Genomic DNA, 22020 nt, shown 5'->3' with positions numbered 1-22020 from the left:
CAACAACAAGGTCACTGCTTGTGTCGAGGATACCTTTTCCTAGTCCAAGTGTCGTCTACGTTGTTATCAAGATATCCGTCACAAATTACCAACAATCCCTTGTCGATGTCTTAGAAGGAGAACCGCGGCCCCGCAGGAAACCGACGTAAGTTTCGCTCGTGTTTCAAGAACGTACTAGAACCCTTCTTCGCCATCACGCGAGCGGATGACTATTAGCGGCATATCTTCGCCGGTTTTGAAGCGCCATTTGCGAGATATCGCCGAATTTCACGCTTGGTCTCACTGTCCGCCTAGTGGCATTTTCGGCGCTTCTTAATCGGCCAGCGATCTTTTGACGTTGTGCACTTTTCTGTGTGACAATATAATCATTTTTAGTTTTTCGTTCGAAGCTGCTGTGGTTCTCTTCTAATTTGAAGCGACATCGTTTTCATCGCTGCGTGGAAGCGCAAACTGTGAAAATGCGGAGCTTTCGTTGGAATGTCTGCTTCGTATGCCATCTTGTATATTTATCCCTTCGTCAGGATTGGCAATAAAGGTATCCTTCCTATCACGTTTTACTGAAAACGACGAATCCAGTATTCGACTCCGAATCATAGTGGATTATTATCATCGCTTCGGTGTGCAACCTAGACGTCATTGGCGTGCTTTATTATATTTGTAATAGTGGCACTTCGTTGAAACTTCCGTTTTTCTAATTTCCCGGATTTGTATGAAACGAATTTGCAGTTTGGAATGAACTTGAAACAGTCGCAATTTCGCCCGAAAGGAAAAGCAACGACTGCGATCGCAAATTATGTTGGACGACTGTAGGAAGTAAGGATAGTAGTTGCATCGGCCGTATAAATTTGGGAACATTAGTTTACTAACTGAATCAGCAAGCATGGTATCAGCGACCGCATGCAAGCGTGAACACATCACCCTCGATGAGCGCGGACACTCGCTGTCAAAACACTGATGTGAGTAAGAGCGGCAGCAGCAGCGAGCGAAGTGACCTTCGTGCGGTCTATTCATTTAGCTCAACAGCGGCGAAAACACAGCGCGTACAAAGTTGTGAGCCGTCTGCAAATCCCTTTCAACATACAGCGCCCTGTCGGGCAAAGTTCGCACTTGTTGGCGTAGCCGAAGCCGCCCTCCCCCCCCCCCCGTCCCTCCCGCGCTGCCTACCCGCTTTCCTTCTTATCTGGTGCATGAGATTGAGCTGCGATCGCCATTTGCTCTTCCGCCTTGTCGCGGTACGCGGAATTGCTGCCTGAACAGAACGCCACCCCCTGTCTCTATGCCTCCCATGCCCCCACGACTTTCGCTCCACGGAAGAGGGCGCGTTTGCTCTCCGCTTTCTTTCTTCGCGCGCGCCATCTTGAGCCACGATCGTCGGCTTCCCTCGCATGCTTCCACTCGCACATAGAGCTTACAACGGGAGGCGACGGTGTTATCGCCCTTAGACTTTATGCAGAACATCACGGCGACGTCAATACCAAGGGTAATAATGCGGCTGGAGTGTCCATATAAAACGCGAGTCTTTCGTCACAAAAATCATAATCAAAAGAGTAATTTGTGCTAACACGAGCTCACATATAGAGTTCGTTTTCACAATAGGAAATTGAAGCAGAGTGAGGCGGTGCACAAAATATGCAACTACGACTGACAGTATTGTAAACTAGTCGACGAAGAAATGCACGAATCACGAGCAAAAAAGGAAAGAAAGTTTATCACTAGACCAGAACCTCAAACGATGGTTGGTATATAGTGAAGACAATTTTCGTTGGAAATGGTCGTTCTATTGTTATTATTTTCGTATTTTGTTCTGATAATTCTGCCAAAGAGGAAATGGTAAAGCATAGAGGTATGTTAAAATGGGCTGAAACTATTGATTCTAGGAAAATAAGATTCTAGATTTGACCCAGTTGTGCAAATATGCAAACAGTTACTGCAGGTATGTTAGGTTGAGCCTTTGTGAAATATAAAGAGAAACTGAAGTAAAGGCAGGGAGGTCAAGCAGACTCACGTCCGGTTTGCTACCCTATGCAGGGGGAAGCGGGTCGTATTATTGGCGCCAGTAAGCTATTTTGCGGCTGGTGATGATAGGAGACATGCAGGTGAGATTTTATTGCCGCCGCAACTGTTTTCCGTCCCAGCGTGTATCTGAAAATGCCTTCCATGTGATTTGCTTCCTTTTATTCACTGCATATGTACTCATACCAGACAAGCAAACGAAACGAGAGATCTAAATACGGACTTAACGCCAATTGTCCTGATGAAACAAAGACAAAGAACAAAAACGTACTGGTGACGTATGTTAGTCCGGTGCTTATGCATACTTACGGAAGCAATTTACTTGGGCTTTCTGTTTTCTTCCTTCCACGCGATATATATACACAGAACGTAAAAAAAACTTTATTCCTTAGAGTATTTCTTACCACGAAGTATAAATACTGCAATGTCACTAGTACAGCATCTAATACCGTCAAGTAGCGCACGAAGACCTCCAAAGCATTTTACTCCCTAAAGCCGCGTGCCTCCCAGCAAATTTGTGGTGTTGTTTACGACGGCGTTCGCAGACAGGTCGACTTCAGGTACTTTCCTCATTGGTTATAGCAAGTGAGAGCTGGAGTTCCTCGTTCACGAAAGCGCTGCATAAGCGCTGCCAGGGTGTGTATGCGGGGAAACACAAAGCGGGGAATATTATGATGGCCGACCTAGTGTAGGACGGGACGCAGCTAGAAAAGTAGTCTGGGGGCTGACACCCATGAGTTGTGCCATGCTGCGTGATAGCCAGCACGTTTGTGGCCTGTTGTGGACCTCATCGGGAGGAGAGTTCGTTCAGAGCTGCAAATCGTGCGTTCTAAGAACCATTACAAGCTTTCCTTGTGACTGTCACGTATGAAGCGTTATAGGAGACGTGAAAGACTGCAGAAGGCTTTAACCGCAACGGCGAATCGTTAGTACAAACATGGGCCTCCTTAATCTGGCAAGGTGGTGCGATGCTCCTTCGCGCTGTCGTATATCTTCAAGGCCCTATTCCTTTCCTACACACGCAAAACCATTAATTAAACCATGACATGTAGAATGAGCTCTGTTTCTGCTGTTTATTAACTGGGATAGTGCAGAAACTGTGATTGACGAATTGCCCGCTACAAAATTGTGGTATGAAACATGATTTAAAACCGTCGTCAGCAGGCTGGAAAACCTGGCCACCTGTTAATATGCTGTTAGTGGAAAACTCTTTAGCACGAACTAATGACATGGTAGCCTGCACGGTAATGCACGCCCATTTCCCATTGGGTAGGTCGACTTTGCCAAATAATATGCCTAGTTAATAAAAGAAAAACTAGGAATTCAGCCACTACAACAGAGACCTACAGTTACACCAAGCGAAGAAAGTAATAAGGCCGTGGAAAGTCCCAACACTCTACCTCCTATGTGCATGCGCTACTGGTCAAATATGGGCACGTTGACAGGCGTGAATGCCATTGGTCGCTTCCCTGCAACGTTTTTACATTCGCACAATGGTTTGCATTTCTGTAAATGTCATTTATACCTTCTGCGTTGCCTCACGTATGCCTGTGAGCCGTATTGGATCCTGAGCCCTCCAAACAGTTGTCGTTCCAGCCGCGATGCCTTGCTTTGCAACGGTACAGCGAGGCCGAACCCGAGAGGGGATTGCCTTTTCTTTTCCGTCTGCGTCGAAGCAGCTGCACGAAATGACGTAATGACGACGAGCTGTGCTTGGGGATATTGCGTCCTCTCTCAAGCACGGCTGTTTTTGCATGGGGGTGCCATAAAATACCACTCGCAAGCTAACTCGGATTTCATACACGGCGACAACTGCTGTAGCAAGGTGTTTGAACGAGAAATAATTGCAAAATGTGGTTGAAGTTTGACAGTGGCTCTTTATGTAAACTGAGGAGCTTTTCCGACCAAAGTTTTACAAGCGCTAACATTGAAACGCTCCGCCATTGTCGAAGATACCTCGCGACTACCCGAGGTCACTAGTGCATGAAATTTGGTTATTTCTTTCACCTTCTTTCTCATGGAAGTACCACTTACGATGCTAAATAATACTAAACTATCATACTTTGCTGCTCTGACATTTATTGGTGTCTAACCTGACAACGTAGAAAAAGAAGAAAAGGTTGTGGACAGGCTCTTACACGCCAAATTGTGAGTAAACGTGGAACTTCAATTTATACACTTTGTGGTTTCTAATTGCATGTCAAAAAAATGCACCTTTTTTTTTTTTTGTATACAGGACGTTACTGCTTTCTAGAAATGTTTGCTTTTTTTAACGCGCTCTGGAAGTCCTCGAAATCGTGGTGATTGGGCGACAATACGACTTTAATAAATATCGTCAAGAAACATCTTTTTCTTGAGGTTCACTGCGACAATGTAATGGAGCCGACACAAAACTGGTCCTCGACTCTTCATTTAGCTTGTTATTCGTGTGAATTATACTCCTTGCGTCGACTTCACCGTAATTTCTTTCTGAAAGCAAAAAAAGAACAAGAAATAAGTTATTCACTGCACCAGAGTGAAGCTCTCTCCTTTTTTTTTTTGCATATTTTGCATCGGGAACATCCATTTAAGAATATTATGACAGCGCATACATAATCAGGGCAATCGCAGCATGCGAATGTGTGACAAAACAAGAAATAAGAACAAAAGACGATGGACGAAGCAGAACGCTTTGACACCATTGCAGGTCCATGTTTGAATAATTTGAAAATCACTCTTTCGCTTCTGTTTCGAAGTTCTTGATAAATGAGGTCTGCCTTAGTAAAAGGAAAGCTCATACAATAAAGGAACGTAGACAGCTTGTCCGAGAGTTTATGGTGACATAACGAATGCGTAAAGAGGAACGAACCAGATTCGGCCGAGAGTCTTCCTTTTCTTTACTGGTGTTTCCTGTAAAGGTTATGTGAAGCTGAGCACAGCCATTCAACAGTCTTTTCTGCTCTCGCAAACCGGCTGGCGCGCTATTTTATGTAGAATATAATTTTCTAGCAACGCAGCAGCCATGTGCTGGGAAAGTCTTAACAAAAAGGTCAGCGCGTTATTTGCTGCTTGATTCAGTTTTGCAATCGCTAATGTGAATATTTGCCGTGAGAATTTTGTATGTATTACGACTCCTAGTAAACGCACATGTTCGCGATATTAATTGTTTGAAAGTAGTGCAAAGAAGCTACAAAACACGAAATAAGCTTAAGGACACTGTTTCATCGGGTTCTGAAGAACCCGAATAACTGACTACACCGGCTGTCACTACTGAGGCTTCAAATAATATCTAATAATATCCGCTCTGAAACAAGTGGACCCTTCCTTCGGAGACATGCCGTCAGTGGTGGCGACTACGGAATGGCAGCTGGTAGGTTGGAATTAGTCGCTAATGAACAAACATACGTTAATTAACATTTAACATCAGCGGGCTCATCGTAATTGGGAAACTGAAGCGATCTCTCCGTGCAAGCCATATCAGAATTTGGATGTGGAAAAATGTGATTACTCAAGTAACTGGGACGACGAATTTCGGCTATCAGAGGTCGCGAAAACGAAACTGGGCGTCTCCGGTGGGTGCAGAGCCGCGCCCCTCGAGGCGACCTTCTGCTTACGTCACCCAGCAGCGGGCAGTCAGCGCGCTGCTGCTCCCCTGCTGCTCGCTATCATCGTTTCTATGCAGCCTACTCATCTGAAACACTGACACACTCATGTGGTGGGTGTAATGCGCGTACATTTATCTCACGTACGCATAATCTTCTATAAGGCTATCTCAAACTGCGCGAAGGAGGTGGTGGAGTATATCTTAACGAAGGAAAAGGAGGAGAGGTCGGCCTGGAGAGCATGCCTCTAGCCTGCTGCTCTTCACTGGGGTAAGGGGAAATGGAAGATACAGAGCAAGGTAGGTGGCAACTGATTATGATGTGGTACATGGAGGAAGGAAACTGAGGAGAGGCCCTACCACCTCCGCGCGCTAGGAGAAAAGTGTGGAGGAAAATGATGTAGTAGGTTCTCCTTTGTTTTTCTGCTTTTTTTTTATTTCTTTGCTGCAGAGGCACCGCCTTTTGGGCCACAATGGCGGCTTTGTTATTGTTCTGTGCGCTCACACGTGTTGCTCCGTGGGTTTCGTACCGTGGCAATTTAAAGGCGCCGTGCAAGCAGGTTTGAGTTGGTCTCCGTGTTTTGTTGCGCTGCGTTATCTGGGCCGTGCTCTACCGGATGTTGCTGTGGCCAGGTGGGACAGGAGGAACTAAAGTTCGTGAAATTAACGCGCATGCAACGCTGTACGCAATGTACCGCGCCACGGCAATGGCAACGGACGAAGGAATATCCGCGGGAAATTTCGTCATCTTTGGCGGAATCATGCTAACGTGCTAACGATTGTTTAGTATTGCTGCGGAGCTCGCTGGCCAAGCAGCACGGTTGCGCGCAGCGCGGCGTGGTTCTGCGAGAAATGTAAACAATAGAGGAGAGCTCGCCCGATGGGCGGAGCAACGCCATGAGCAACGCCAACTTCCGGCTTCACTTTCGCTTCACAAAGAGTGACGTCAGGGCCTCTCCTGAGTTTCCTTCCTCCATGATGTGGTACGATAAGCTACCATATACGTGTTGTCCAACACGTGGATGTGCGCGTTAGACACCCTACACGCATGACTAATCTGGTCCACACTAAACGTTATCACACATTTCGCACCGTCTTCACATGTAACGGGCCCTAGAGACGACCGTTTAAGCCAGACTCACATAGAAACCTCGGCATCTGTGTTTCCCACACACTATGGACGCTTGATTAGGCCATAGTCGGCTGCATACACAGTTAGATGCTGTGGTAAAGCATTTCGGAAGAACAGCCATCTTTTTTTTTTTTTTCGCCGGCCTGTCATCCTGTGGTGGCTGCGAGAAAAGGCTTCGGCGGTGGGAGAGGAGGATGACAGCTGCCTCGCACTTTGGTGCTGGAGGTAACGCTCGTATGATGAATCGGCTTACATGCATAACCACATACACCACCGCTACAGACACGCTGGTAAGCAGCTTCGTTCTCTACAGAATTACCCACTGTAACAACTAACGCTACCTAAATGTTCTCACTATAAAAAATACAACCCTTCAAGTGTGTGACTTTTCAAATAAAGTGAATGTCTTCCTGTAGAAGCGTTCGGCTATTTCTTCACATTGACAACCATGTTGAATGGTGTTTCTGAACAATTTTTTTACGCACTCACGCATCAAGATAACTTTTTATTGAGAGTTAAGAGTGACGAGAAGCGCCTGCATGAACAGCATGCTAAATTTAGAACTTCAGCGATATGACTCTTCAGAACATGCCACACGGCGTAACTAGTCTAATTAGGGTTTCGTTGGCGAGAAAGCAAAGCATTCTCTGCCGCGTCTCTTTTGGAAGCTAAGCATTCTAGCTGTACACGTTGTCAACTTCTACTCCCGCCATTCTTCATGTGCATCACATGAAAATAAAGTTTCAATTCAATATCATTTCCAATTGACCATTCTCGTGTTTGTTATACTTTTTTTTTTCAGAGCATAATTACCTTTCGTCGCAGTAAATATATATTACAGAACCTCAAACTCTTCAGTGCCGACATTTATCCAGCACCTCGGACGTGCGGCTCCACAGCCGCAGCGTGAATTACAGTGCGGTCATTGAAGTCACCGGCAGAGCTAGCGAAGCGCTTGGAAAAGTACCAGCGAGAGTTGTGGATCAGACGCAAAGGCTGAGAATTCCCTAAGGGAAAAAAAAACTACGTTCTCGTAAAAAGATCCCAGCCCAACGCTTGCGCCAAACGAGCTTGCGTCAGCAGCACACTCGCGCGTAACGGTGGTACGTTGAAAGAACCGGATGTCGTCAGGCGCTTCCGACACCTAGCGACAACGAAAACATTTGCAAAAAACGAACCATAATACAAAACAAAGCCAAACTAAATACGAACGGAAAGGAAGGCAAACCGAAAGATGCCTCGAAAGATGGCACCAACCCGGACAATCGCTTCATTGGAAAGGAGCACGTTGTGCGGCCACTCGCGGTATCAGTGCACGGGCTGAGCTTTGCGGCAGTTTAGGCAGGAAGTTTGCAGCTACACCTGCACAGCTGGCGGCGAGATGAAGGCTGGTTGATGACACTCATGGTGGCCAGAGGCCCACTAACACAGCGCTGGAGCGTGAGTGTGTCGAGAAGTGCGCCGCAGGTAGTCCTGCTCTACGGTGTCGCCGCATTTAACATCGGAAGAGCTCGTTAACTGCAAAGAGAATGCGTCCGCAGCTTCTGCGGTCCACATCTCTCACTGAGGAACAGAGAGGTAATAACATCCTACGTCCCTCAAAGCAAGTGCTTTAAGGTATATTGTCAAATAACTATACGTATGAAAGACCATGAAAAATAAATTGTAGGAAGAAATATGTCTAGCTAGCATTTTCCAGTGAGAACGCGTTCTGTTCCCAAAAAGAGCAAAGAATAAAGAAAAGCAGCAAGTCGGCTTGTTGTCGCTTCGAGTCGTTGTCTTTACGAGGGCATCATCGAAGCAGTCTTTATTGGTTTCTTCGTATACTCAAAACCGAAGGTTACAGAAGCCACCTAGATCCCTCCTTCCACAACATCGCAGGGAAAGCATAGAGTGGCACGTGAGCGCTCTCCGCGAGCCGACCTGTAGACACCGCACCACTGCTCTGAGACACACCTCCGGCAATAGCGAGCCGGTGAGAAAAGGCCTCGTTCCTTGTTTCTAAGAACTTCCACGGGTGATTAATCCTGCCCATAACCATCGCTACGTTCTGCAGAGTGGCTGGGCGTAGCGGCTCGCGAGAGTGTCCTGCAATATAAAACGCCCTGTCGGGCCAACTGCACTCAGCAGACAGGAAAAACAGCACGCTGAAGTAATGAAAAAGAAAAGCGACTAAAGGCAAGCACTCACTAGCAACACAATGATCTTATTGCATTGCTGCAACAGCGCTTGTCCATTTTTCTTTCACTCATCTGTTGTGTTCTTAACATTGTTTGCCTGCGTGGACTTCTTCAGCGTTCTTCGCTTCGCGATGATAGAAAGTTGTTCGTCGAGTGTCGCAGGCGAACTACACGCTTCGCTGTACACTCGTTGGCCCGCACTGAATCGAAACGCGAAATGATCCAACGCAGCCTTCCTTCCAAGAGGAAGCTAAGAACCCAAGGGGGAGGGGGGTTGCTGGGAGTGACGCGTCTGTTTGTTTCGATCCCAAGCAGTAGCTGAAGCGGTGGGAGTCGTGAGCGATGAAAAACCGTGACGAGTGGGGTTCATTCATCTCAGAAGGCACCCTTCCCTACCTTAAACACCAGCCAACTCCGGGTGGTAGCGGTACAGTTGAGTGATGGTGCTGTCCAACAACAACAACAACAACAACAACAACAACAACAACAACAACAACAACAACAACAACAACGACGACGACGACGACGACGACGACAATAATAATAATAATAATAATAATAATAATAATAATAATAATAATAATAATAATAATAATAATAATAATAATAATAATAATAATAATAATAACTACAACAACAACAAGCACATATAATCATCCTTAGCAACAATATGTGCTCATATATGAAGTGGAAATATATATAAGGATGATTTATAAAGCATCGGTATACCATGTAGCCTGGGATGCACACACCACATGTCTTTCTGCCTATTTGTCCCGGCATCCGCCAGATCGAATCACCTATCTTAATGGCCGTATCATGAGAAGCCCAACAAACAAAGACACCAAGGAAAACATAGGGGAAATTACTTGTACTTACTAATTGAATTAATGAAATGATAAATAATGACAATGAAAGTGGAGGAAGAAACAACTTGCCGCAGGTGGGGAACCATCCCGCGTCTTCTCATTACGCGTCCGATACTCTCTTTATTCGATGCTCTATTTCATTGGCCTTTGTCTTGCATTGAACTTAAATAAATTAGTGATGATGCTTTTTGGCATGTTCTTCTTCCTTTCCTTTTTTGATTGTTGCTTGAGAAACGAATTTGAGATTTCGGGATAGCCTGTTATGACGTAACCTGCCTTAATTATTTTGTCTGTACATATAAATAAATAAATAAATAAATAAATAAATAAATAGACCATGCACTGCTGGCCTTTCCCATGCACGATATGTTTGCGTTGTCCAATGCTGCCTGGCAGGCCCATACCACGCTGTTTTCTAGCTTCAGGGCAAGCAGCCGTAAATGGATAACTTTACTATTTACAAATATCTACATTACATAAAGCGTTATAAATAAATTGTCGAAGTTAGTGAGAACCAACGAAATAAATTGACTATGTGGGAAAAGTTGCCGTTGTAAAAGTTTCCTTACGATAGCTGGTGTGGTGTGCGGGCAAATTTTGCAAGTATCTGATTTAATTTTAGGCAACTGATCTTATTGAAGCTGCTCGAAATACACCGCTTCGGTGGTTGATGGGTTGTGATTCTGCAAGGTCGCGCAAGTATCCTGTAATAATTTTATTCCCCGTGTCTTGGCACTCGCAGTTTAAATGCATTCGGCGCAGATCTTTAGCAAGTGATCAATTCTCCGATTTCTTTTTTCTGACCTGAATAGGATTCTCTATCGCACGAACACACTAATATGCGGTCGCAGACATGACGAACTGGTGACAAGAGGATTATAATGTGTTCTATGAGTGAAATTATCTCGCGGCCAGCTTGAAGTTGTGGCAGCGCATGCAAAACTATAGTCTAAGCTAATGTAGCCACGCTATGTAAAGAAAAGAAAACGATTAAAGAGACACAATGCAAGATACTATTGCGTAGCCCTTTTCGTTCTGTTTGGGACGACGTAAAAAAACAGAAATTTCTTGTTTGATGTAGCTACCAGCCGTTCGGGTGCAATTTTCATTGAAAGATAAGTTACTGAAGGATTTACTAATGGGTAATGTGGCCGCCGTGAAAAGCTGACACGCGTTTAACAAATGGTACTATTTACTAGGCCACGAGAAGAAACAAAACAAAAGTGGCTTTAAATATATTCTTTAGGATTTCTTGTGCAGTTGCGAAACATGATACGGACAGTGGGTGCGATAGAATCGCTCGTTTACGAAATCACCGCTGACACTTAACTACTCAGGCACACGGGGTTTCCTTACCCGCAAACCCTCGAGTGACTCTAATTCGCGAATTAAACTGGCGTGCAGGCAGTTCTTGTACCTTGTCTCGTACGGTGCCGAAGTCATTCGGTGAAGCTTAGAGAGATATATATGGGGGTCAGAATTATGTCGGAGTCGCGCACCAATGCTTCTGTCTTGGCTGAACTTTGGCTTTGGGACTCAAATCGCATCGATTATGCTGGCGCCGCAGATGAATGTACATCGCGTCTTTAATGCCACGGCGCGTTAAATGATCTTTTATACACACACACACTCGCCTTTACCTTCACCCCTAATCCTTCTTTTTCCTTATTCGCTGACCATGAGCGGTGAAGAGCAACGGGCTCAAGCAACCATAAGGAATGCCTGCCATCATTGTAGAGCGGGCTTGCTAACCACCCGTGCCTGCCAATTACGAAACGAAGATGGAGAGCTTTCAGAAGTTCGGGATTGTTGAGAGCAATTTGCTCCATCCCGCATCGCAATCGGCAGGCCATTATAGAGGCCTCTGGTAAAGTGACGCCCATTTGGCAAGGCAGCATTTTCATTCGAGCCGATCCTAATCTAAGCCAGAGGATCCCTTTGAAATTGCAGCGACGCTTATTACACCGCTGAAACGAGAACTGCTATGCTGCGTTAACCGCTGCCTTCAATGTGTACGAGCGGCCAGCATATATGCGCGCAGAATTGTATGAGGATTATCTCTGATCAACCCATTATAACGGGGCTTAGCTTATAATAGCCATAGTAAAATACACAGCGCTGCTTATAGCCCCGTCTATATAGCACTTTCGTCAGGCATGGCAGGAGCACACGACGTGTTAGTGAGAAAATTGAAATACTACTTTCTTCGTTTGCAGCACAGCACCTCACAATTTCAGAAAGGAGAACTGTCAGTCTGTGTTCTTATTGTTCTGTGACAAGAGTGGGGGAAGACAGAGTGAGATGGTATAGGCAAGGCGCTAACCTGAAGAGGGGCTCATGGTTTGCTACCCTGCGACATCTAGCAACCGGCCCAAGTTAGCACGTTATTGCTACCCTACACTGGGGGAAAGAGTAAATGGGGAAAGGAAACACAAAAAGAATAGCCGAGAAAAAAAGCTAACTTCTAAATATAGAATGGTACCGGAGGGGTTCCACCTCAAGCAAGCTATTCAAGGTGTCCTGTGCGAAACAAATCTGATGTTCGTTGGAATTGAACTGCAAAAGCGAACACCTTGCCATGCTTCCGCATATGCAAACCACTAACCTGTAGCCTTTTTCTGTTCTAGCAACGCTATCTTCTAAGGGAAGTTTCCAGAAGATCCACCTTCGTTCTTTGAATTCATGTGACCTTCTTTTTCAGTAACATATGGCAATTATTGGACGACGATTTAAATAAATCTACAAATATTGTCTGGAAACGTCCGCCATAGCTCCGTTTTGCGCAGAACGGTTGGGAAAAAAATCGATTACATTGCCTCCGCACCCAACGCAGTTTGTCCTTGTCCTATTTCCGTGTCATTCAGCCTCTGCTTTTCTTGTGGACTTTCGCGATAACGAAGCGTAGAGAGGTCTTCAGCTCTGAAAGGGGAAACTGAAGTCACGGCAAGTGGCTTGGGCAATATACGTCCTACTTAGTTGGAAAGACGTTTTGCTTGAGACCAAGAACCTCTCCGCTCGGAAAGCGTAGGACTCCTACGGGCTATGAAGCTCTCAGATTATATACAGGTTCTTTCAACAACAACAACAACAAAAAAAACGTTAGTACCAGGAAGTGACGAATTTTTCTCAGAAACTTATTGCTGCAAACGAAGCATTCCCGTTTCTGTAGAGTAAGTCACTGCGATAAATTCACTGTGCAGTCTGCGCTTTGGAGCACATTGCAGGTATCCGCAGCGAACACTGATGCTAGAAGCATGTGTAAAAAAAAGTAAATTTAGCTGCCCAGAAAAACAAGCTTCCACTCGGTTTTGTCTCGTCTTCTTTCCTTTTTAAATTTTTTTCACCATTAGCGAGCTTGCTTGCTTGCTTGCTTTATTTCGTTGTTAGCAGCGATTTCTCACTGGCTTTTACAAATGCGTTGATTCCCTTTCCATGGCTCTAAGTTGTGACCCCGTTGAGACTATTTATTTCTTCATTTTTTCTACCGGAAGAAACTCAGCGAAAGACACCAGATGTATACTCAAGGTCATGAAGCGCCTTAGGAAAAGCTTCTTCATATGATGTACTGCTGTGGCCTAGCAAAAGCTCATTAAAAACTCGCAAACCCCAGCCTTTGCCAGTTTGTTGGATTCACTCTCACGATTAAATGCGGCTTCCATTTGGAAAACTACTGGACGTATCCCGTAGATGCCTTCTCGCGCTGCGTGAGATGAATTTCTGTCAAATTTACTTTAGCACTTCTTGTGTACGTTTGTCGGGAATTCTCAGTACAAATTCATGTAACCACTTTCGAGTGCTCTGGAACCTTCTTGCGGTGTAGTTTTCGTTGAGCTGGTCGTGATCAGGTGGGCGAAACACATTCGTCTGGTTCATCCAGAGTGCCACGCCTTAGCTCTGAGTTCTCGACGGAGCTCTCGCCTTCAAGCTATGAGTGCGACCGAGATACGAAAAAAATAACCCCATAGCTAGCCTTCTCCGAATTGATCTGGGAACAGCCGGGCTACCGGCTGGGACAGGTTTTCTTTTAATTTAACCTCGAGAGCGCGTCGTATCTCTGAAAATTTATTGGAGCGCACTTAGCCCCATGTTGGATTTACTATTAGAAGACTTATTCTACTAGACTGACGCTTGATCTACTTGTCCCCTGAATATGATCCAGGTGAACGTAATTGGGATTGTTTCTCTTTTATTTGAATAGGTGACAAATAAGATACTGTTGTGAATTTTTGTTTAAGCCATTCCGTACTGTGGCTACAATACCTTAGGAAGGTCCCTGCAAAAATGCAATATTTAAAGTTCACGGTGCTACAGCAATAACAGGTTTATTGCTGGGCAGCTTTGACTGCGTTTTCTACGTTCTTCTGCTTCCTCGTCTATTCTTTCAGCGAGCGCGCGGTGCCAAGTTCGCATTAGTCTTCACATTCGGCCACGCAGCAACCTCCCGGCGCGCTTGCAACCAAGCAACTTACTGTGGAGGCAACTTGTCCAGGAATTGAGGTCGTGTTTGGTGAGCCGTCGAGTGCGCAACCAACTACTGTGGCGGGCTGCCCTGACTGTAGCGTGCCGGTCGCAGGTCCCGCCGACGATTGTCCCGCCACAGATGGGCACGTACGGCAGGAGATTATGTACAATGAACAGCTACTGCGTTCAGTTATCGCGTGCGTGTTTTCAGTGTTGCCGCTGATTGATCAAATCTCGCCGACACGCTCAAAGCCGCTGAGCTGGACAAAATGCCGGCTGCTGCTGAGTTGTCCTTGTCCGGAGCTGCAACAAGGGTCGTCCGCTTTGGAACCGATAGTTGCTTGCTGTTGTAATCGCACCGCTGGCGCGAGTTGTTGGGAACTCGGCGCTGACGCCCGTTGTTGCACCTGGGTCGCAAGCCCCAAAGGTAGCGTCGGCCTGGCGGCCTGGGGTACAACTGGAAGCATCCGAAGGTCCCGGCAAAGCATGAGTCGACTGGTAACAACAAAACAACTTGTTTATTCTAACATCGCAAAGAGTTGGCGGTCAGGACGACCGAAGTAGAGAGACGGGAGTGCACTTTACTCAACAGAAGAAATCGGAGCCCTCTCTCGGCGTCCGGGAGCAGCTGCTCTTATACTCTCGGAGTCGAGGGCAAGAAGGAACGTCTCTGGAAGGGGGCGCACGTGACGGCGCCGCTCGGGCACGTTGGGACGAGTAGGTGACGCATCCGCCGGGCCGGCGCCGCTCGGGCACGTTGGGATGAGTGGGTGACGCATCCGCCGGGCCGGCGCCGCTCGGGCACGTTGGGATGAGTAGGTGACGCATCCGCAGGGCCGGCGCCGCTCGGGCACGTTGGGATGAGTAGGTGACGCATCCGCAGGGCCGGTCAGACCTCCTCGCTTCACAGTTGGGGGAGCTCCTCTCCCCGGCTGCCGCGCTTTGACAAGCGTGGGCACCAACATGCACACACACACACACGCACACCGAAGACACGTGGCATCGGAACATGCCTGGACGCGCTTGGCGGGGAGGCGTAGCGGCGACGCCGAACGGGCCAAAATGTCTGCCGCTTTGTTGCAGCCGCGCCGGCTAAACCGCGCGTCGTAGGCGAAACGTAACATTGCGCATCTGGTTTCTTCCGCGTCTATGACGGTCTCTTGCGATACTATCTTACGATTTCCTCTTGAGTGTCTTGAGACCTCTTGCGTGTTTTGCGCGTCTTTCGTGTACGCGCAGGTCTTCAGGGATGATAACCTCAGCCGTATAACTCTCCTTAGTTTTCTCCAGCGCGGTCTCACCTAGCACGCGGCGAACAGCCACGCATTCGGCCAATGACTGCGTCGAAATCCTAACATCTGACGGACCAGGATGCATATTCCTGCTGTGCCTCGTGGACGTATCGTGATCCTGGGGTTGCCGGAGTGCTAGCGCCTCTAGTACTAAATGAGCCGGTGCCTCTAAGTTCCCCAGTGTTCATGAATTTCGGAGCCGCTTCATCGATTTCCGTAGACGGAAAGTGGTCACGGTCTATGGAATTGCTGGTGTGGCGTCGGATGCCTACGCAGAGCCCGAAACCCGCGGCGGAGAAAGATGGCTCTTATGCGCGGTCAACAACCGAGCAGGCTGGGAGCCCGTGTACCAAAACCTTGTCAGCTGCAGATGCAGCGGTGAGATGGTGCTGCTCCCGAGCTTCGCTGGGTTGCCGCCGCAGCAGCTACACTCGCTTAGACTGCAACATGGCAACAAAGAACGTCAAACGCATCGTGACAACAAAGAACGATAAACTTAAAGTCAGAGAGGCTCAGACAATATCACAGGTGGCAGAAATGGAAAAGAAACCTACTATAAGCAACTACCTAAGAGGAAAAAAATGAAATAGGAAAAGTAACAATTAATTATAACTCAAAGGGAAGCCATTTATTTTTGAAGCCAGATCAGGATGCCTTACAACGCATAGTTATAAAGTCAGGTACACCAAGGAAAAAGCATGTGCTTGCTGCAAAGGCTTTTAGAAAAACGATGAAACATGTTTTACTAGAATGTGAAGATATCTACACAGCTGTCGGTTTAGGCTCCTCTGGCTTCATTGTAGCCCTTGCGTTCAGGGATAGCAGGGGGAAAGTAAACATATCCGCACTAGAGATTAATAAGAGGTTGATTGAGGCTTCGTGGCCGAAAAGTAGGGAGATCACAAAAAAAAAAAAAAAACAGAACTTACTGCCGGGCTAGTTGGTCTTGATTCATCTTTGAAGTGCTTTTCGCTCGTCCGTGTTGTATCTTGCGCTGCACAAATCAGTTCAAATGGATGGCTAACAAAGGAGGCATACAAAAACAAATTTCCCAGTAGTGGTTCAGACGGTTTCATGGTGGAAATTTTGTGCGTGTGCGTGATTGTGTGTCTGTTTTTAATATATTTGGAACATTAGGCAAAATAGGAACATGAGCTTGGTGACGCAACCCATCACATTGTTTCTAACAAGACGCTAATCGTATCCATCCATCCATCCACACATACATACATACATACATACATACATACATACATACATACATACATACATGCATGCATGCATGCATACATACATACATACATACATACATACATACATACATACATACATACATACATACATACATACATACATACATACATACATACATACATACATACATACATACATACATACATACATACATACATACATACATACATACATACATACATACACTAATCCATCCATCCATCCATCCATATCCATCCATCCATCCGTCCGTCCATCCATCCACTGCTTAGTAGCAGAGGTGGTCTTCTGCATGTTTATAGGCATGTTTGTAGCCGATGGTGCCGGTTTGTGATGCGCCTTCCTGTGGTGGTCCAAAGAGGGAGCGGTAGTCGCCGTGCGCTTCCCGCCATCTGGGGTGGGGCCGACTACGGCATCTGGGGAGTCGGCGACAGCGGCGGGGTAGCCTGCGGACCTCTCTTTGGAGCAGTTGCTATGCAGGACTGGCGCGTCAAAGCGATGTATGTCACGAGCCCCGCCTACAGACCAGTGCTGGTGGGGCTCATCGCTTGCTGCTTGGCTTCTTGCACCTACAGAATGGGGTCATTCCAGAATCCGTGGAACTCTGGGAGTTCCTAGGCAGCTGGTGATGGTATGGTGATGGTGATGGTAGCTGGCGGGGAACCGGAGGTGGCCGAAACAATGTAGTCCTGCTGCTGCAATAGCAGCGAGATGGCTCGCATGACATCCGTCAAGCTGCCAGCTGAGCCGCCCGTTGAGTCAGGGTAAAATCCGCGCACCAAGAGGTGGTGGCAGGGGCCGCAGTACTCACGCCAGTTGGACCCTTGGCCAAAGGAGCATGAACGGCATCCCCTGGTTGAGGTCAGTGATGTCCTGGGGAAGAGCTCCATGACAAAGGAAGCGTAGACGGCCATCCCTGAGCGCCGCAGGCACCTAGAACAGCGTAGTCCTACGAGGGCTGTCCTTAAGGCTGGGATGCCTTTGGCTGCGTTCTCGTCGATGGTGACATTGTCAGGAAGAGACGAGACAGGCAGAGCGCCGGTCCCGGTTTACACTCTGTGGTGGCGGATACCACAGCGGGGGTTTGGTTTGGTTTGATTTGGTGCCTACGGATATGGCTGAACCTACTACGGTGGATCGGCCTCGTCTTCTCTTCCAGCGAGCGCCCGACACCAACTTCGGTTCGTCTTCACAGTATACGTCGTATACCATAAGGACTATATAAAGCCAACAGAAACTTACGCCAAAGAAAGCATCGGGGAAATTAACTGAGGCTTAAATTTAAATGTAGAAAATAATAAAGAAGGAAATGAAAGTCGACGAAGAGATTAAGTGTCTCCGGTGGGAGCCGCACCGATGGGAGCATGGCACGGCGACGGTTATCAATCCGTCCACCAACTTGGGAAATATATATATATATATATATATATAGAGAGAGAGAGAGAGAGAGAGAGAGAGAGACAGAGAGAGAGAGAGAGAAGAAATGGCAAAATGCATTCGTTGTGTTTAACTAAAACTTAAAAGCTCACTCCAACAAATTCCAGACTGGAACTTTCTTCCTCAAGGCAGTATCACAGTTTGAAACGGCCAGTCTACCAAACTGCGAACTGCCGAACTCGAACTGCCTCTCTAGAAAGTGTTGGCATAGACAAACTTCAGGTTTTTGTTTGCCACAAAGCCTCCATTGTGCCATCATTTCTTCAAATAATACCTGACCCATTGGTCTCCTACCTTGTCGTGGTATATGTATTGAATTTCTCGCTGGATACGTCCCTGAATCCAGCGTATTTTCTCGTACTTGGGCCGGATGCCCCGGCGCTACGGGAAAACTTCACTGCGGCGCCACCAAGTGTCTTCCGTTTCGGTGTCTCGTGTAGCATATTGAATCTCGTGTCACGATTCAGTAACGGCTTTGCTAGCACTGACGCGTAATTTACTATTACAGCTTAGCCCGATAAACACTTTAAGAGTCCCACTAACACGCCACAAAGACCGTGCCTTGCTGCTTTCTCGAAGGCGTCGTCTGCACAAATTCCTTGATGGATAAATCGAAACTGGGGGAAGCTATCTGCGGAGGAAACGGGTCGCCTCGTAATACATGAGCTGAGCGCGAGAACATTCTCCGGTCAAACAAGCGGCTTCGAAGAGAACTGTACTGAAATTGGATCACGGAGGAACTCAAAGAATTTCCGGAGTGGACGGGGTTACCGCGTGACGGATATCGAGTGGCTGGCAGCACTTTAGACCTGCACGCCAGGGAGAAGGGGGTGAAAGCTAATCCATTTTCGCCGCTTTTCTTTTGGCGTTTCCGACCATGCGCGAGTAATGTGCTTGAGAAAAGTTGGCCAGAGAATTTGTGCAATCTCAGGAAACGGGTGATCATTTCCTCTCTCTCTCTCTCTCTCTCTCTCTCTCTCTCTCTCTCTCTCTCTCTCTCTCTCTCTCTCTCTTTCTCTCTCTTTGTGTATGCATGCGTACATGTGGCAGAGTTCAGCTGTAATGGTGTACTTAGTCGCACACATCGTTATAGGAGGAGAACACGCTTGCTGCAGCATATTCGGTTCTGCTGCAAGAATTTGTAAGTTCAGCTTCAATTTGCGGCTTGTCTTTCCATGAAATTCATTGCGACTCGATATATAAAGTGTAATTTTCATGAATGCTAAGATGACTTGATTATTCTTGAGCATACTTGATAGAGCCCCACGTGCGACACATCCAGCAGCGATGAGACGCTCGCACATATCACCTGTGTCTGTCCGCGATGTAGGGCCCAGAAACAAGTGATGTGCAGAGTACTGGGCCAGTTGGGCAATCGTCCACTATCAGAACTCAAAGCTTTAGTTGAGTGCCCCCAGAAAACATCCGCGCCGAAGGCCTAACTCCCGTTATTAAGGTTCCTCTGGTCTACGGAGCTTCACGATAGACTTTAAGAAAGCCATCCCCTACAGCTCTGTAGTGTACATGGTTTGTTCTTGCTCATCTCTCTTTCTCTCTATCTCCCCCTTCCGCTCTCTTTCTCTTTTATTCCCCTTAACCCTTCTCCCCGTGCAGGCCAACCAACCGGACCTACCCCTGCTTAACCTGCCTGCCTTTCTATGCATCCTTTTCTCTGTCTCTCTCTCTCTCTCTCTCTCTCTCTCTCTCTCTTGATAGAGCTATCTGTGTATATGTCTACGCATACCCTTAAGTCACTCACAGCGATTATTTCAGCGGTTGGTTGCCTTACCGCTTAAGAGGTTATATTCGGACAAGAGTGTGCATTCGGCTTATATACGCTTTCTGGCTGTCTAACTGGTGCAGAGGCTATTGATGGAGCACATGACCGAATACTCGTAACGTGTCCGTCTAGGAACTTTTGTTTCTCAGAGGTGTATGTTTGTAGCGGGCAGCTGTCATGCTTTTGCTGTCTATTTAAATATATCTGCATTGTGGCACTTAAAGAAAATCTCGTTTCTTACTGTTACCTTTATTCTACCCACAGGGCCGAAGCATTGTAGAGGGCAATTGCCATTAGGAATACATCAAAACAAAAACAAAAATTATATCAAGACGGAAAATACATGAAATGCAGACATGCAATCCAGACGAATAGCACGAAAGAGAGGTATACCGAAAGCAATAATGAGAAACGCGGAAAGGTCAACCGAAAATGCGCCCCATTTGCTTTTCTACGCTGGTTTTCAGGGAAAGGGTGTTTGAAAACAGTGCGCAAGGCGAATTCTACCACCGCCCGCAAGAAATCAAGAAGGAACCGAATACCTGTTTCTGAAGAAATCCATACGGGTTCTTCAAGCGTCGCAGTTCAAAAATAATTCCTCGTGATACATTGGCATGTCTTTCTTCTACTGCAAGTCTTTCTTCCTGAGGCACCCGGATGGGTTTCCTTTGCAGATTCTTGCTTCTATAGGGCAGATGGCGATTTTTGTTCTCATTTACACCCGGTGAATTCTCGCAGGACACATTTTGTTCTTTTATACCCCCCCCCCTACCTTCTGTTTTTCTAGCAAAGAGACAAATCAAATCACCTAGTGCATATATTTTCGTCCACGATTTCATCGCAGCAACTTTCGTGCTACAAGACAGCGCCAAATAATTTGAATCATGAATACGGTGAAGATGACGCACATTGGGAAGCCCGAAAGTGCGGTATAAAGTTCTTTCTTCGCTTTCTCAATTCGATCTCAAGGAAGCAAACGACGAAGAAAGAAGGAAAGAAAGAAGGGATTACTGTTTTTATTTTACCCTTTCTTCTCGGCCATGAAAATCAGCGTAATACTTCGTTTAGTGAATGGTTGACTACGAAAGAAAGGAAAATAAATAAGAAATAAATGACGTTGCAACAGGTTTTTGCCCGCTCCTTGCTATAGAAAAAAGAAAAGGGGGAGCCTTGCAGATAAGTGGCGATTCGCTTGACGCGTGAGTCGCGACGTCGCTTCCTTTGAAGGTGCCGCCAAGGCAGGCTCGTCGCGGTTGCCGTTCATCTGCTCATTACGCTCACGGACGAGCCGCCAGCTCCCGTGAGAGACGAAGGACGGGGAACAAGTGGCGTCATTCCATCTTTGTTCCGGTCTCCCTATAATAGACGCACTGAAGCCATCATTTAAGGTCAGACGTCACCTCGTCCGTCTTAGTTAACACAACATGAAGGTCGCGTTATGATTTATGCGGGCCCGCAGCATCACTTCGCGCTCGGATGTTATACAGCACCTTTCAAGTGCTTCAGCTTTGTAGCGTTTGTGAGAGCTAATATTTGTGTGAGCTGGTACAAGTAGATGACGGAAATAAACAGCGCTACCTTTGCACAGACAGCAGGCAAAGAAGACACACTTAGCGCTTGTGTGTGTCTTCTTGGCTTGCAGTATGCGTAAAAGCTGCGCTGCTTATTTGCATATCATATAGCGTTAGGGTCAACAGGTAAAGCAGAGGTTACCACTGCTGTAGTTGCCTGCCTTGAGCGCCTTGTAAACTGCCAGTTTGCTTGCTTGTTTGCTTGTTTCTTCCTTTCTTTCTTTCTTTCTTTCTTTCTTTCGTTCGTTCACTCGTTCGTTCGTTCTTTCGTTCGTTCTTTCTTTAGTACAAAGCTAATGCTACTTGCCTTTCCGACACGGGGCCTTAGAGCTGTTGTAAAAAGGGGGACTTGACTATTCCTGTGTGCCCTTCTTTTCCCTGTATGAGATGTTTTGTACTGTGCCCTATTAGTCTTTTCTCTATGTTGCCTTCCTTTTCGCTTTTGAGTTGTGAATATGTAAATATATGTTGC

At 46.7% G+C, this 22020-nt stretch overlaps 1 long non-coding RNA gene across 1 annotated transcript; it reads right to left on the bottom strand.

The window, feature by feature from the left end:
- Nucleotides 1-4350: 4350 nt before the first annotated feature.
- Nucleotides 4351-20645, bottom strand: LOC142584440 (uncharacterized). Its single transcript, XR_012828786.1, has 3 exons — nt 20520-20645; nt 12591-12693; nt 4351-4482 (listed from the first exon to the last, which is right to left on the bottom strand). It is a non-coding gene; the product is annotated as an uncharacterized LOC142584440 (long non-coding RNA).
- Between the last annotated feature and the right edge of the window lie 1375 nt (nt 20646-22020).

The sequence above is a fragment of the Dermacentor variabilis genome, chromosome 6 (genome assembly GCF_050947875.1).
Source record: "Dermacentor variabilis isolate Ectoservices chromosome 6, ASM5094787v1, whole genome shotgun sequence".
Taxonomy (NCBI): Eukaryota; Metazoa; Arthropoda; class Arachnida; order Ixodida; family Ixodidae; genus Dermacentor; species Dermacentor variabilis.
The sequence above is the reverse complement of the archived record's forward strand: the minus strand, read 5'-3'. Positions and strand labels throughout refer to the sequence as shown.